Below are 13,385 nucleotides of genomic sequence, written 5' to 3'. Positions count from 1 at the left end.
ATTAGTGATACATTACTTCGGATACCAGATCCATCCCCTCCTTCTCCTATTGATACTCCATCGGCGATGTTCTCGTGCAATTGGGGAACATCTTCCTCATCCCGAGGACGGGGAAAAAATATGAGAGGGGGTCGAGCTATGAGAGGGGTTGAAAATAGAGGTGGTAGAACAGGACAGAATTCCTTTCATATTGAGCCTCAACTATTCACTTATTGTGGCCGTTAGAACCATCTTGTGGCAACATGCCGAAAACTTCATGGCAAGCCTGATTGGGCCACAACTAACCCAGTCTCGGTTGGCATTGATAAAAATGAAGATAAGGCTAAATCATCATCCAGAAATGTGACTCTTACGGCTGAGGACTATGTTGCATTTCAGAAAATGAAGTCCTTCATGGAATCATCTATTCCCTCATGATTTACTGTTGCCACTACTATTGCCTTAGGTATGCTTTCTTCCTCTTCTTCCTCTTCCTCTTGGATCATCGACTCCGGAGCCTCCAAACATCTATCAGGTAACAAATACTTGTTGCAGTCTTTATCTCCTTGTTAGCATCATAAATTTGTTACTATTGTTGATGGTACCCAAACCAAGATCCTTGGCAAAGTTTCCTCCTCTCTTACTTCATCTATTCCCCTTCAAGATGTTTTTTTGTTCCTCAATTTCCTTTAAATTTGCTCTCGATTAGTCAATTGACCAAACAATTAAATTGCTCTATCACCTTCTCACCATCTTCTTGTGTCTTTCAGGATCTCACTACGAAGCGGGTGATTGGTGGCGGCTATGAAAAGGGGAATTTGTACTACTTCACTCTTCCACCATTAGCTGCATTATCGCACATCTGAGGCCCAACTTTGGCACAACCGACTTGTCATCCATCTACCTCTTCACTTCGTTCTTTGGTTCCATCTTTAAAAGGACTTTTTAATTTCAGTTGTGAGGTTTGTCAATTAAGTAAACATGTCAGGAGTACATATTCTCCTCGCCTTACAACTACAAGTACTGCTCCGTTTGAGCTAATACATTCTGATGTATGGGGCCCTTTATGTGTCTCAAATATTTCCCAAGTTAAATATTTTGTCATTTTTGTTGATGATTTTACTCAAGTGACTTGGTTATATCTATTTAAAGAGCATTCCAAAATTCTTCCTTCGTTTAAAAATTTTCATGCTATGGTCTTGATCCAATTTGGGAAGAAAATTCAAACCCTTAGATCTGATAATGCTAAGGAATACATGTCTCGTGACTTCAAATCATTTTGTGAGAGTAATGGGCTTATTCATCAAACATCATGTGCCTATACTCCTCAACAAAATGGTGTTGCTGAAAGAAAGAATCATCATCTTCTTGAAGTTACTCAGGGCCTCCTCTACTCCACGAAGGTACCCAATTTCTATTGGCCTCATGCTATACTTACAACATGCTTTCTAATTAATAGGTTACCTTCATCAATCCTTCATCATAAAACTCCTTACTCTGTGTTATTTAATGGAGAAGATCCTTTTTCTCATCCTTTGAAAGTGTTTGGATGTACATGTTTTATTCATGTTACATTCCCACATAAAAATAAACTTGATCATCGGTCTATGAGGTGCATTTTTTGGGGTACTCTCGCACCCATAAAGGTTATGTCTGTTACAATCCTACCCTTCGGAGGATGTTTATCTCTAGGGATATGACTTTCTTTGAGGACACCCCCTTCTAATCCTCCCATGATGCTCCTCCAAGATGGACTTGTCCTTCTACTACTCCTTGTCCGCTTGTGCCGTTCAATCTTGAAGTGGAACCATCCCCTAATGCACCGGTCGTACCTTCACCTGTGGAGTTGTCGGATCCACCCGAGGTAAGTTCTTCTCCTCCTATGTATGGGCCTGAATTTGATACTCGGCCTATTGCTTTAAGAAAAGAACGTTGCTTCTGTACTACTTCGCATCCTATCTCAAATTTTATGTCTCACCATCGCTTGTCTTCCGAGTGTTTTCAGTTTCTTGCGTCCCTTTCTTCTACTTCCGTTCCGCAGTCGTATCAGGAAGCCTTGAGACATCTAGGATGGAAGGCGACTATGGATGAAGAAATGCACGCCTTATACGAAAACCAAACCTGGTACTTAACATCACTCCCGAAAGCTAAAAGACCGATTGATTGTCGATGGATTTTTGCGGTGAAACATAATCCGGATGGATTGATTGCTCATCTTAAAACTCAAATGGTTGCTAAGGGCTATACACAATGCTATGGGATAGATTATGAGGAGACCTCTCCTATTGCGAAATTGAATTCGGTACGCATCATCTTATCTATTGCTGCTAACTCCTCATGGCCTGTCTATCAGTTAGATGTTAAAAATGCTTTTTTAAATGGTGATATCAGTGAGGAAATTTATATGGTTCAACCACCTAGCTATGTGGTTGAGGGGGAGTCAATATGCCGGTTAAAAAAGTCTTTATATGGGCTTAAACAGTTCCCTCTAGCTTGGTTTGATAAATTTAGTCAAACACTCCTCTACGGTTTGGTTTTCATCGGTGCTCAGTTGATGATTCTGTATATTATAATGATACGGTCAAAGGGAAAATATTATTGGCTGTATACATGGATGACATGATCTTAACCGGTGATAATGCTTTGAGCATACAAGAGGTGAAACAGATGATATGTCAGGAATTCAAGACTAAAGACCTTGGAATGCTTAAATATTTTTTGGGTATAGAAGTTCTTCAATCCAAACATGGGATAATATTGTCTCAAAGGAAATATGTCTTGGATCTCCTTGAAAAAATAGGAATGAAGGGTTGTAGACCAGTTGACACACCTATGGATGCAAATGTAAATTATGTGTCTCAAATGAAGAAGATATTGATATTGGCAAATATCAAAGACTCGTGAGAAAACTGATTTATCTCACGATAACTAGGCCAGACATATCATATGTTGTAAGTGTGGTGAGTCAATTCATGCACAAACCACAAATTACCCACTGGCAGGCTTTAGAGAGAATATTACATTATCTAAAAGGAGCTCTGTTATGGACTCTATAGCATCACGAGTTACCAACAGGCGTAGGAATTAATGAATGTGTTTTTCAATTTTCATGTAATTGTTTCTTGGTTTGGTTTTGTCTTTGGTTTGGGTTGGTTTAGCATTTATTGGTTTGAACCATTGACCCAAGAGGTCTTTAGGGTTTTGGACGTCCTCAACCCCATTTAAGGGGAAGGCTAGGGTAATGAGAATTATGAATTGAGTTCACTTTAGCTAACGTAATTTAGATAAACAGGTCAAGAGCTCCTTCAAGCTCTCTTCCATTTTTCCCCCAATTCTCCTTTCCGAAATTCAATTCCCTTCAACCCCTCATTCCATCTCAACGTCAAGCAAGGTAATGGAAGGAAGAGAAGAGAGGAGGGTGACAAGATCCATGGCTCGTGAGGATCCTAACAACGTGGTATCAGACAGGTCCACCCTCGGTGATTCCTCTTCTCTAGAGGACATACGTCAAGTACTTTTAGAACTTCTACAACGATCCACTCTTCAAGGTACTGAAATTTCTCACATCAATAATACCTTACAAACACTGGAATCATCTCTACAAACCATCCTCCGACAACTTGCTGCACTTCAAGCACCAACGCCACCACCAGCAACCAATTTTCAACCACAACCAGTTCCCCACCAACAATTCACGCCACCGCCAAATCCACCCCTGCGCCAACTAATGGGTTCAATGGCCACTCACGCACAAGGACCATCAACGGTTCCCAGGTACTTTAAACTTAACTTTCCTACATATGATGGCTCTAAAGATCCTTTACTGTGGTTCACGAAATGTGAACAATTCTTCTATCATCAACAAACGGTGGAAATGGACAAGGTTACTTTGGCCGCCTACCACATGCTCGATGAAGCGCTCATGTGGTTCCATCACTACCGAAATGTCCATTCCATTCAGGATTGGCTGTACTTTAAACATGCTTGCCAGTTGAGGTTCGGACCTCCAGCTAGCAGCAACCCAGTGGGGGAATTGATCAACTATAAACAGACCAGCACCTTAGAAGTTTTCAAAAAAACGTTCCAAGAAAGGTTGGCTCGAGCTAGTGAATTTGTTCCTCCTCACCTACATGTTCAGATTTTTAATGCTGGATTGACAGAGGCAATTAGATTGGAAGTGGAATTACTTGGTCCGACAGATTTGGACTCAGCAATGAATTATGCCCGAGCTGTGGAACACAAACAGAGAGTTCTAAAAGAGTCTTTACAACGAAAACCATTTTGGAACAACAGAATACAGGGTACTGCATTTGGGCCACGTTTTGGGTCCTCTACCCCTAACTGAGCAAGTCAGGCTACCAATGTGCCTCCACAGACTATGCCACGTAAATTTTTGACTAAACAGGAAATGGACGCTAGAAAGGCAAAGGGCCTATGTTTTAATTGTGATGAACAATTCCTGCCAGGCCATACTTGTAAACGCTTATTCAATATTGAACTGTTGGAAGAAGATTTAGAAGAGCTTATTGAAAATGAAATTGTTGAAGAGGTACAGCAAGAACCAGAGCTCTCCCTCCATGCCATGCATGGCCTGCGTACTTCTAATACCATGCAGGTAAAGGCTAGGTTACATCATCTCATGCTACTTGCTTTAGTTGATTTGGGCAGCACACATAATTTTATCAGTGAACCACCTGCGCAACAATTGGGATTGGCCATTCAACAACAAAGGGGACTCTCAGTTTCTGTGGCCAATGGGGCCAAAATTGCTAGTGTGGGGTTATGTGCTAACACCCCTTTCACCATTGAAGGGCATTCATTTCAAGCGGATTTATTAGTCATTTCATTGGCTGGATTTGATTTGGTGCTCGGGGTCAAATGGCTCCAGCTATTAGGACCGATATTATGGGACTTTCAGGCTCGGACTATGACATTTTCAACACCACAGGGCCAGATTACATTACAAGGCATTGTGACCTAACGCACTTCACACTTTGCATATTCAACACACGGGTGATGATCAGTTAGCTCCTTTACTTACAGCATTTGCGGATTTATTTAATGACCCTACAGGTCTACCACCAATGTGTCATTGTGATCACCGCATTCGTTTAATGTTGGGAACTGATCCAGTAGTGGTGCGACCTTATCATTACCCGCATATCCAGAAAAATGAAATAGAACGACAGTGCATGCATATGCTCGCTCAGGGTGTGATCCAGCCCAGTCGCTCTCCTTTCTCCTCACCAGTGTTACTTGTACGTAAAAAAGATAAATCTTGGAGATTTTGTGTCGGCTATAGGCAACTCAACTTGCACATAGTTAAGGACAAGTTCCCCATTCCAGTCGTGGACGAGTTGCTGGATGAGTTACATGGTGCTACAATTTTTACCAAATTAGATTTGAAATCGGGCTATCATCAAATACGAGTTCACCCGACGGATATGGAGAAGACTGCCTTCCGCACACATCACGGTCATTTTGAGTTCCTCGTCATGCCCTTCGGTCTCTCCAATGCACCATCCACCTTTCAGGCCCTCATGAATGAGGTCTTTTCATCACTTATGCGTCACTATGTGTTAGTCTTTTTTTATGACATTCTGGTCTACAGCAAAAATTGGGAAGAACATCTCCACCACCTCCATCAGGTATTTACCATTCTACGCTCTCATCATTTGGTTTTGAATAAATCGAAATGTTTTATGGGTACATCTGAGGTGGCATATTTGGGCCACATCATATCAGTTGTGGGCGTGAAAGTTGACCAGAGCAAGATACAGGCAGTTACAGATTGGCCGATTCCCACCTCCACCATAGCATTAAATGGAGTTTTGGGCTTAGCGGGATATTATAGAAAATTTATCCAATCTTATGGCCAGATAGCAGCACCACTCAACAACCTGCTAAAAAAAAATGCCTTCCACTGGTCTTCTTCAGCAGAACAGGCCATTAACCTGTTAAAGAAGGCCTTAGCCTCAGCGCCAGTCCTACAATTACTAGATTTTGAGGCAGAATTTGTGGTGGAATGTGATGCCTCCGGGGGAGATATAGGGTCAGTGTTACAACAATTGGGACACCCCATTGCTTATTTCAGCCATCAGTTGGGACAACATCACCATAAGTTAGCTGCATATGAGAGGGAATTGATTGGTTTGCCAAGGTTGTCCAACATTGGCAACCTTATCTTTGGGGACGACCGTTTCTCATTCGTACAGATCATTGCAGCCTCAAGTATCTTCTTGAGCAGCGCCTCACCACTTCCCGACAGCAGCATTGGTTAACTAAACTCATGGGCTTCGATTTTACGGTTCATTATAAGCCTGGTAGTTCGAATTTGGGGGTTGATGCCTTGTCACGTCGGGATATTTCCGCCACACAAATTTATGCTATCAGTCACCCACGTGCACTGCTATTAGATTCTATTCGTGAGGAAGTACATCAATATCCGGATCTCATGTCATTATATCAGGATATTCAACAGGGGACAGCTGCTCCTCATTGGACGATTCAGGATCGTCTCATTCTCTACAAAAATAGGATCTTTTTGCATAATACATCCCCCCTTCTTCACACCATCCTGTCCTCTATCCATGATAGCACACATGAGGGTCGACAGAAAACATATTTCCGAATCAGTCGGGACTTTTACTGGAAGGGCATGAAGAGCACAATTGCTGATTATGTAGCTGCTTGTCAGAATTGTCAAAGAAACAAGGCCAAATCTTTAAGTCCGGCCGGCCTACTGCAACCTCTGCAACTACCATCTCAAATCTGGTAGGATATTTCCATGGACTTCATTGCTGGACTTCCCATTTCATCAGGTAAATCGGTGATATTCGTCGTCGTTGATCGGTTTTCAAAATATGGGCACTTCATTGCTTTGGCGCATCCATATACTGCTGCTCAGGTCGCTCAATTATTTATGGATAACATTGTCCGATTACATGGAATTCCCTCATCCATTATCAGTGACAGGGATGCCATTTTTACCAATATCTTTTGGAAGGAATTATTCAAATTACAGGGCACCCAATTGGCATTTTCGTCTGCCTATCATCCACAAACGGACGGCCAAACAGAGGTTGTCAATCGCACGATTGAAATGTATCTTCGTTGTTTTGTGGGGGACGCACCTAGAAGATGGGTGAAATGGCTTTCATGGGCAGAATTTTGCTATAACACATCTTACCACACAGCACTAGGCACTACTCCTTTCAGGGTAGTTTATGGCAGAGATCCACCTCGTCTGTTACCATATGAACCTGGGGCATCCAAAGTAGTCACTTTGGACCAAGCATTAGCTGAAAGAGACGCTATGCTCACTGAGGTACGTACACATCTACAGGAGGCCCAACACTCTATGAAACGCTTTTATGATAAGAAGCATCGAGAGGCATCTTATTTCCCTAGAGACTATGTGTGGTTAAAGCTTCAACACTACCGCCAGCTGTCCCTGACTGCATCAAAGCGCCATAAGTTGTCTCCTAAATATTATGGTCCATTTCAGATATTGGACAAAATTGGGCCCGTGGCATACCGCTTGCAGCTACCACCGGAATCAAAGATCCGCAATGTCTTTCACGTCTCCCAGTTGAAGCCCTTCCAGGGTGACTCGCCCCTACTGCACACTCCACTGCCGCCACTACATGAGGGCAGAGTCCTTTCTATTCCGACTCAGGTAATACAAGCACGCCACATTCAAGGTGATTGGGAAATTCTTGTCCAGTGGGCAGATGTCGATCCCAGTGACACCACATGGGAGCCGTTATCAGCATTTCAACTTTTATATCCTTCATTCGAGCTTGAGGACAAGCTCTTTCTCCAAGAGGGGGGTGATGTTATGGACTCTATAGCATCACGAGTTACCAATAGGCGTAGGAATTAATGAATGTGTTTTTCAATTTCCATGTAATTGTTTCTTGGTTTGGTTTTGTCTTTGGTTTGGGTTGGTTTAGCATTTATGGGTTTGAACCATTGACCCAAGAGGTCTTTAGGGTTTTGGACGTCCTCAACCCTATTTAAGGGGACGGTTAGGGTAATGAGAATTATGAATTGAGTTCACTTTAGCTAACGTAATTTAGATAAACAGGTCAAGAGCTCCTTCAAGTTCTCTTCCGTTTTTCCCCCAATTCTCCTTTTCGAAATTCAATTCCCTTCAACCCCTCATTCCATCTCAACGTCAAACATGGTAATGGAAGGAAGAGAAGAGAGGAGGGTGACAAGATCCATGGCTCGTGAGGATCCTAACAAGCTCCAGGAAGAGGATTGGTGTATAAAAAACATGGGCACTTCAACATAGAAGGCTTCTCAGATGCAGATTGGGTTGGATCTCCTGATGATAGAAAATCTACATAAAGATATTGTACTCTGGTAGGGGGAAACTTGATTACATGGAAAAGTAAGAAGCAAAATGTGGTTGCAAGATCTAGCGCCGAAGCAGAATATAGAGCTATGGCCCATACCGTTAGTGAACTTTTATGGGTCAGGACCCTTCTTACCGAACTAGGTTTTTATAAAAAGGGGTCCATGAATCTGCATTGTGATAATCAAGCAGCCATTCATATAACTTCAAATCCAGTTTTTCATAAAAGAACTAAACATATTGAGGTGGATTGTCATTTTATACGGGAGAATTTTCAAGCAGAAATAATCTCTCTCACACATGTGTCATCTCAAGAGCAAGTAACTGATATTCTCACTAAACCCATTACATCTAAAATCTTATCGTATATATGTGACAAGCTGGGTATTTATGATGTCTTTTCTCCTCCAGCTTGAGGGGAAGTGTTGGAAGATGGGCTCAAGCCCACAAGCTCAAGACAAGAAGCCCACACGTCAAAGGAGTGTAAAATATGGTACTTTTCATAAAGATGGCATAGAAGTGTAAATATGTGTTCCTTTTATGTCTTTTGTTTTATCAAGTTGTAGCCCTAAGGGCATTGTAAAACTATAAATAAAGGCATTGGCTAAGAGGTAGAGCATTGAAGCACTCTCCTCTCTTTCCACAAATTCTTCCAGCCCTCATTTTTCTTTTTAACGCAACCCTCTTCTCCCTTAATCCAAACTCTCTCCTTTCAAGTTCTTCTTCTTCTCTTCTCCTTCTCTCTTCTTCTTCTTTCTTGTTAATCTAAAGTTTCTTTCATGAGATCCTAAATTCTACATGATCATATGATAAAGATGCCAACTCGTGGTTATCATTGTGAGTCCCACTTAATCTTCTAACTCATGTGATAAGGATACCAGCTCGTGGTTATCTTTATGGGTCCCACTTGATCTTCAAATATTCCAACTAATTCCAGCTTGTGGTTCACATATTCCAACTCATGCTAGCTCGTGTGATGACTCATCATGTCATCTCACGTTCTCATGGTGGGTCCCAGTTATCCACGCAATAACATTGCTAAGTTATTTAGTGTCTAATTATTTTTTTTTTTACTTTATTTTATTTCAGCTAAAGAAGTAATAGGCTATAGGGGTATTTTTGTATTATTTTATCTTAAACTTTGTAAGGGTGAACCCTATTTAAGAGATAAGAGTAATGAGAAAAATACAAGAATATATCTTGGGAGATATATGGGCAATGTGTTTAGCATTGGAAATAGCATGGCGTGAATCTTCCATTAAAATTTCTGCAAGGAGAAAAGAAGATCATACACTGTCTCAGACGGAAAGAAAGCCACGGGCTAAAAAAATTCAAAATCTCCAAGCAGGGAAGTCTAGAGCTAATATCCCGAGCATGGAAATCAGACATCGGGGACTCAGAAATTCCAAAAATTGGAGGGGTATCCAGCACAACCCTCGTCGGTAAGCCTGATTTGAGTTCTGCATCAACAATCCCCTTCTCACGGGAAGCAAAACGTCTCCCAGAAAAGGAGACGAAAAAAATCCGAGAGACTTCTATCTCGTAAAATCTCCAAACGGAGAAGCCCCAAAGGGCTGCTGTTCACCATTGGAAAAAGGTGAGGCTCCATCGAAAAAAGGTCAGGTGGGCTTTGGCTTCAGGATTCTCCCTCTCAATCTCGCTCTTGGTAGCCCAGCGGGAAACCGAATTCAACGATTGTTGGAGTAAGCTTCTCCGACGACTTTCTTTGATTTTTGTCAAGCTTATTTTCAAGTCCCTCAATTTTTTTAGAACACATTCTCGAATTGCGTTGAGGGGGTGCCGTTAGACGGAGAAACAGAAAGGTTACTCCAATTTTGATGGAGCTCCAATTTTTCTGTTTGCAATTCGAGATGAAATTTTTTTGGCTATTCTGAATGGTCGAGAAATTTCTATGGGGGAAGAATTAATTTTCTGTGGCTGGGTTGAACAGTATGACAAATTGTCAACTTGCTGCTGCTATTGCAATGCAGATAGGAAAATGGGTTCATGGTTATATTATTAAGAATAGAGTTTCCTTGAATTCATTACAAGGAATTTCTTTGTTGGATATGTATGTGCAATGTGAGGACCTTAGACTGACCAATGGAGGCAGCTTCACAATCCACACTTCTCCAGGGCAATACTAATGGAGGCAGCTTTACAATCCACACTTCTCCAGGGCAATACTGCATCGTAGACTCATCCTCTGCAACTGGTAGCTATAATGTGTATAACTCTTCTTCATCTCTCAGTTTCTCAACTAGGGGAAGGCCGACATCACAACAAGAGTCTCAATCATATCCATTAGACCAACATCACTCACTAGACATTAATTACGGTTCACCTGTTAGTGGGTCTTGTGTTATTGAGGATGTACATGGTTTGCAGCACAAGCTAAGAGAATTAGAAGCTGTCATGTTGGGTCCTGATTCTAACATAGTTGACAACTTTGAGAGCACCTCTCCTGGTCCTAACACAATGGTACCCAACAAGTTGAAACAATTGTTGGAGATAATTAGAGGAGATCTAAGAGAGCTGCTTATTTCTTGTGGAAAAGCTGCCTCTGATAATGACATGGTTAGTGCCGAATGGTTCATGGCTGAATTCAGACCGATGGTTTCGGTTTCAGAGGAGACCCTTCAGTGGCTTGGTGCCTATATGCTGGAAGGTTTTGTTGCAAGGTTGTCCTACTCAGGAAGTTCGATTTACAAATCACTAAAATGCAAGGAGCCTGCAAGTATTGAACTTCTCTCTTACATGCACATACTTTATGAACTTTGCCCATACTTCAAATTTGGGTATATGTCAGCCAATGGTGCCATTGCTGAAGCTTTGAAGGATGAAGATCGAGTCCACATAATCAACTTTCAGATTGTTCAAGTGCCAGACAGCCAAGAAAAGAGTGTTGTTGTGGCAATGCAGAAGATAGTGACAGACCTAGGTTTAAAGCCTCCTCAAATTACTGTAATGGCTGGACTCTTGATTAGGAAGACATGGCCAGCACTTGACCTTCCAAGGGAATGGAAACACTCACTCCCACCCGTTGACAATGGGGCTGGTGTGCAGAAGTTAAACAAGCAAAGTTCAGCACCCCGTTATGTGGATATGGAATTGGATTTTTGTAACAAGAAGTACTGTGCCTTTTTACGATTATACAGTGACGACAGTGCTTACTAGAAGCTATTGTTTATATATTATGTATGCAGCATGCTGGCCAATGTGGTGAACTTGGATGGGCTTCAACGACTGAAAAATGTGACTATAGGGTGGTTGTTCTCAGTACAGCAGGGTATGCACCTAACAGGCCACCTGAAGAGGCTCATGGTTCTTCCACAATATGATGTCTGCAGCCATAGTTTTGGGGTTGGATCATCATGGATCCTTAGACGATGCTGCTGGTTTTCCAGCCCATGTTGGCATGCAGGTTTGCAGGATGCAATCATTCTAAGCTGGTTTTCCAAAAACTGTGCCAATCAGAACTGGGAACCAGCAGGATTCTTCTAGCCTTCAGGCTATTACAGCTGTTGCTGCAGGTATACAAGCTGGCTTTGATGACATAGGAATTGGAGCTGGATTTGAATTGATGACTACAAATCCTATGGCATGGGAAGGCTCAATACACCCTAAGATAAAGAATTTCTAGCAAGCTCCAGATTTTCTTCCTCTGGGTATTCCTTTTGAATCTGTTGCTCATCGAATTGGTGTCACCAGGCAGGAGCAAGACCACACTACTGTTCTCTTACCATAAGAAAACTGCTGCAATGACTACAAATATCATTGACACTACAAATCAGGAGGAGCAAAATGTTGTGATTTCTATGGATGATGGTTGTCGACATAATGCATTTGTGTCCGACCGGGCCAAGCTGAAGCCTGTTTTCAGGAAGGATGGCACGACCACTGCTGGTAACTCAAGCCAAGTAAGTGATGGTGCAGGTAAAATCCTCCGTATGAGCAGATCAGTAGTAGAGCAAACAACATTACCAATTCTTCATGTATCCAGGAATTTAGTTGTTGTTGGTGTGGACCCTTCAGTAATAGGGATAGGTCTACCTGTTGCTATTCCTACTGCAGTGATGGTGGTGGATGAGGAAACAGTTCCTGCTTTCTATTTGGAGGAGGTGGTAATGGAGCTAAAAGGAAGCTTGTGGTCAACATGATAATGGGTAGTATGATGAATGCTTTGTCTGAAAATGGAGCACACATTTCTCTATATCCATGGGTGGTCTTTTCACCAACTTCTCAGCCCAATTCCAGCAACATTGCTGCTACCAAGTCAGACCTCCAATATACTTTGGTTGATATGCTAAATGATCATCCACAATGCCAATTGGCCAACAAGACTAGTGTACACTCTGCATTGCTTTTGATTTTTTGTAGTGCCATAGCAGCAATGCATGCACAGACAAGTGAAGGACCACTGGATGAACTTGGGCAGCTAGCCGTAATTAGGAATCAACACAATCCAGTTATTGAGGTTACCAGGGACATGCTGCCTTTTGGCCATGAGCAACCGTTGGGGCATATCACACAAGGGTTGTTAATGTAGAAGCCAAAGTTGCCAGAATGGAGCCGGTGATAGTTCAACTTGTTGTTTGGTTGCTTAACCGTATTGGGGTGTGCTACAACAAGTGATGCTAGCAAAAAATAAAATAAAATATAAATAATAAATAATTTTGGTTCTCAGGTGGAATGCTCCAGTTTTGTCGTTCAAAGGGCTGACACAGATACCGCGAATGCTACTTGGGAAGAGGTGGAGACGTCGGCAAGCAGACCCTACCTTCGAGCTTGAGGACAAGCTCTTTCTCCAAGGGGGGTGTAATGTTATGCATGCAATAACATTACTAAGTTATTTAGAATATAATTAATTGTTTTTTCTTTACTTTATTTTATTTCGGTTAAAGAAGTAATAGGCCACAGGGGCATTTTTGTAATATTTTATTTTGAACCTTGTAAGGGTGAACCCTATTTAAGGGGTAAGAGTAACGAGAAAAAAAAATTGATTTAGAGTAAACAAGGGTTTTGAGTTCTCCTCAACGAGCTC

General features: G+C 41.9%; 1 pseudogene; it reads left to right on the top strand.

The window, feature by feature from the left end:
- The first annotated feature begins 11,681 nt into the window (after positions 1 to 11,681).
- LOC137937296 (3-ketoacyl-CoA thiolase 2, peroxisomal-like) lies at positions 11,682 to 12,501 on the top strand (annotated as a pseudogene).
- The last annotated feature ends 884 nt before the right edge of the window (positions 12,502 to 13,385 follow it).

Source organism: Aristolochia californica, unplaced genomic scaffold (assembly GCF_029961685.1).
Source record: "Aristolochia californica isolate CCGP_79_NKW_82.1479 unplaced genomic scaffold, dmAriCali1.0.hap1 SCAF_7, whole genome shotgun sequence".
Classification (NCBI taxonomy): domain Eukaryota; kingdom Viridiplantae; phylum Streptophyta; class Magnoliopsida; order Piperales; family Aristolochiaceae; genus Aristolochia; species Aristolochia californica.
The sequence above is the reverse complement of the archived record's forward strand: the minus strand, read 5'-3'. Positions and strand labels throughout refer to the sequence as shown.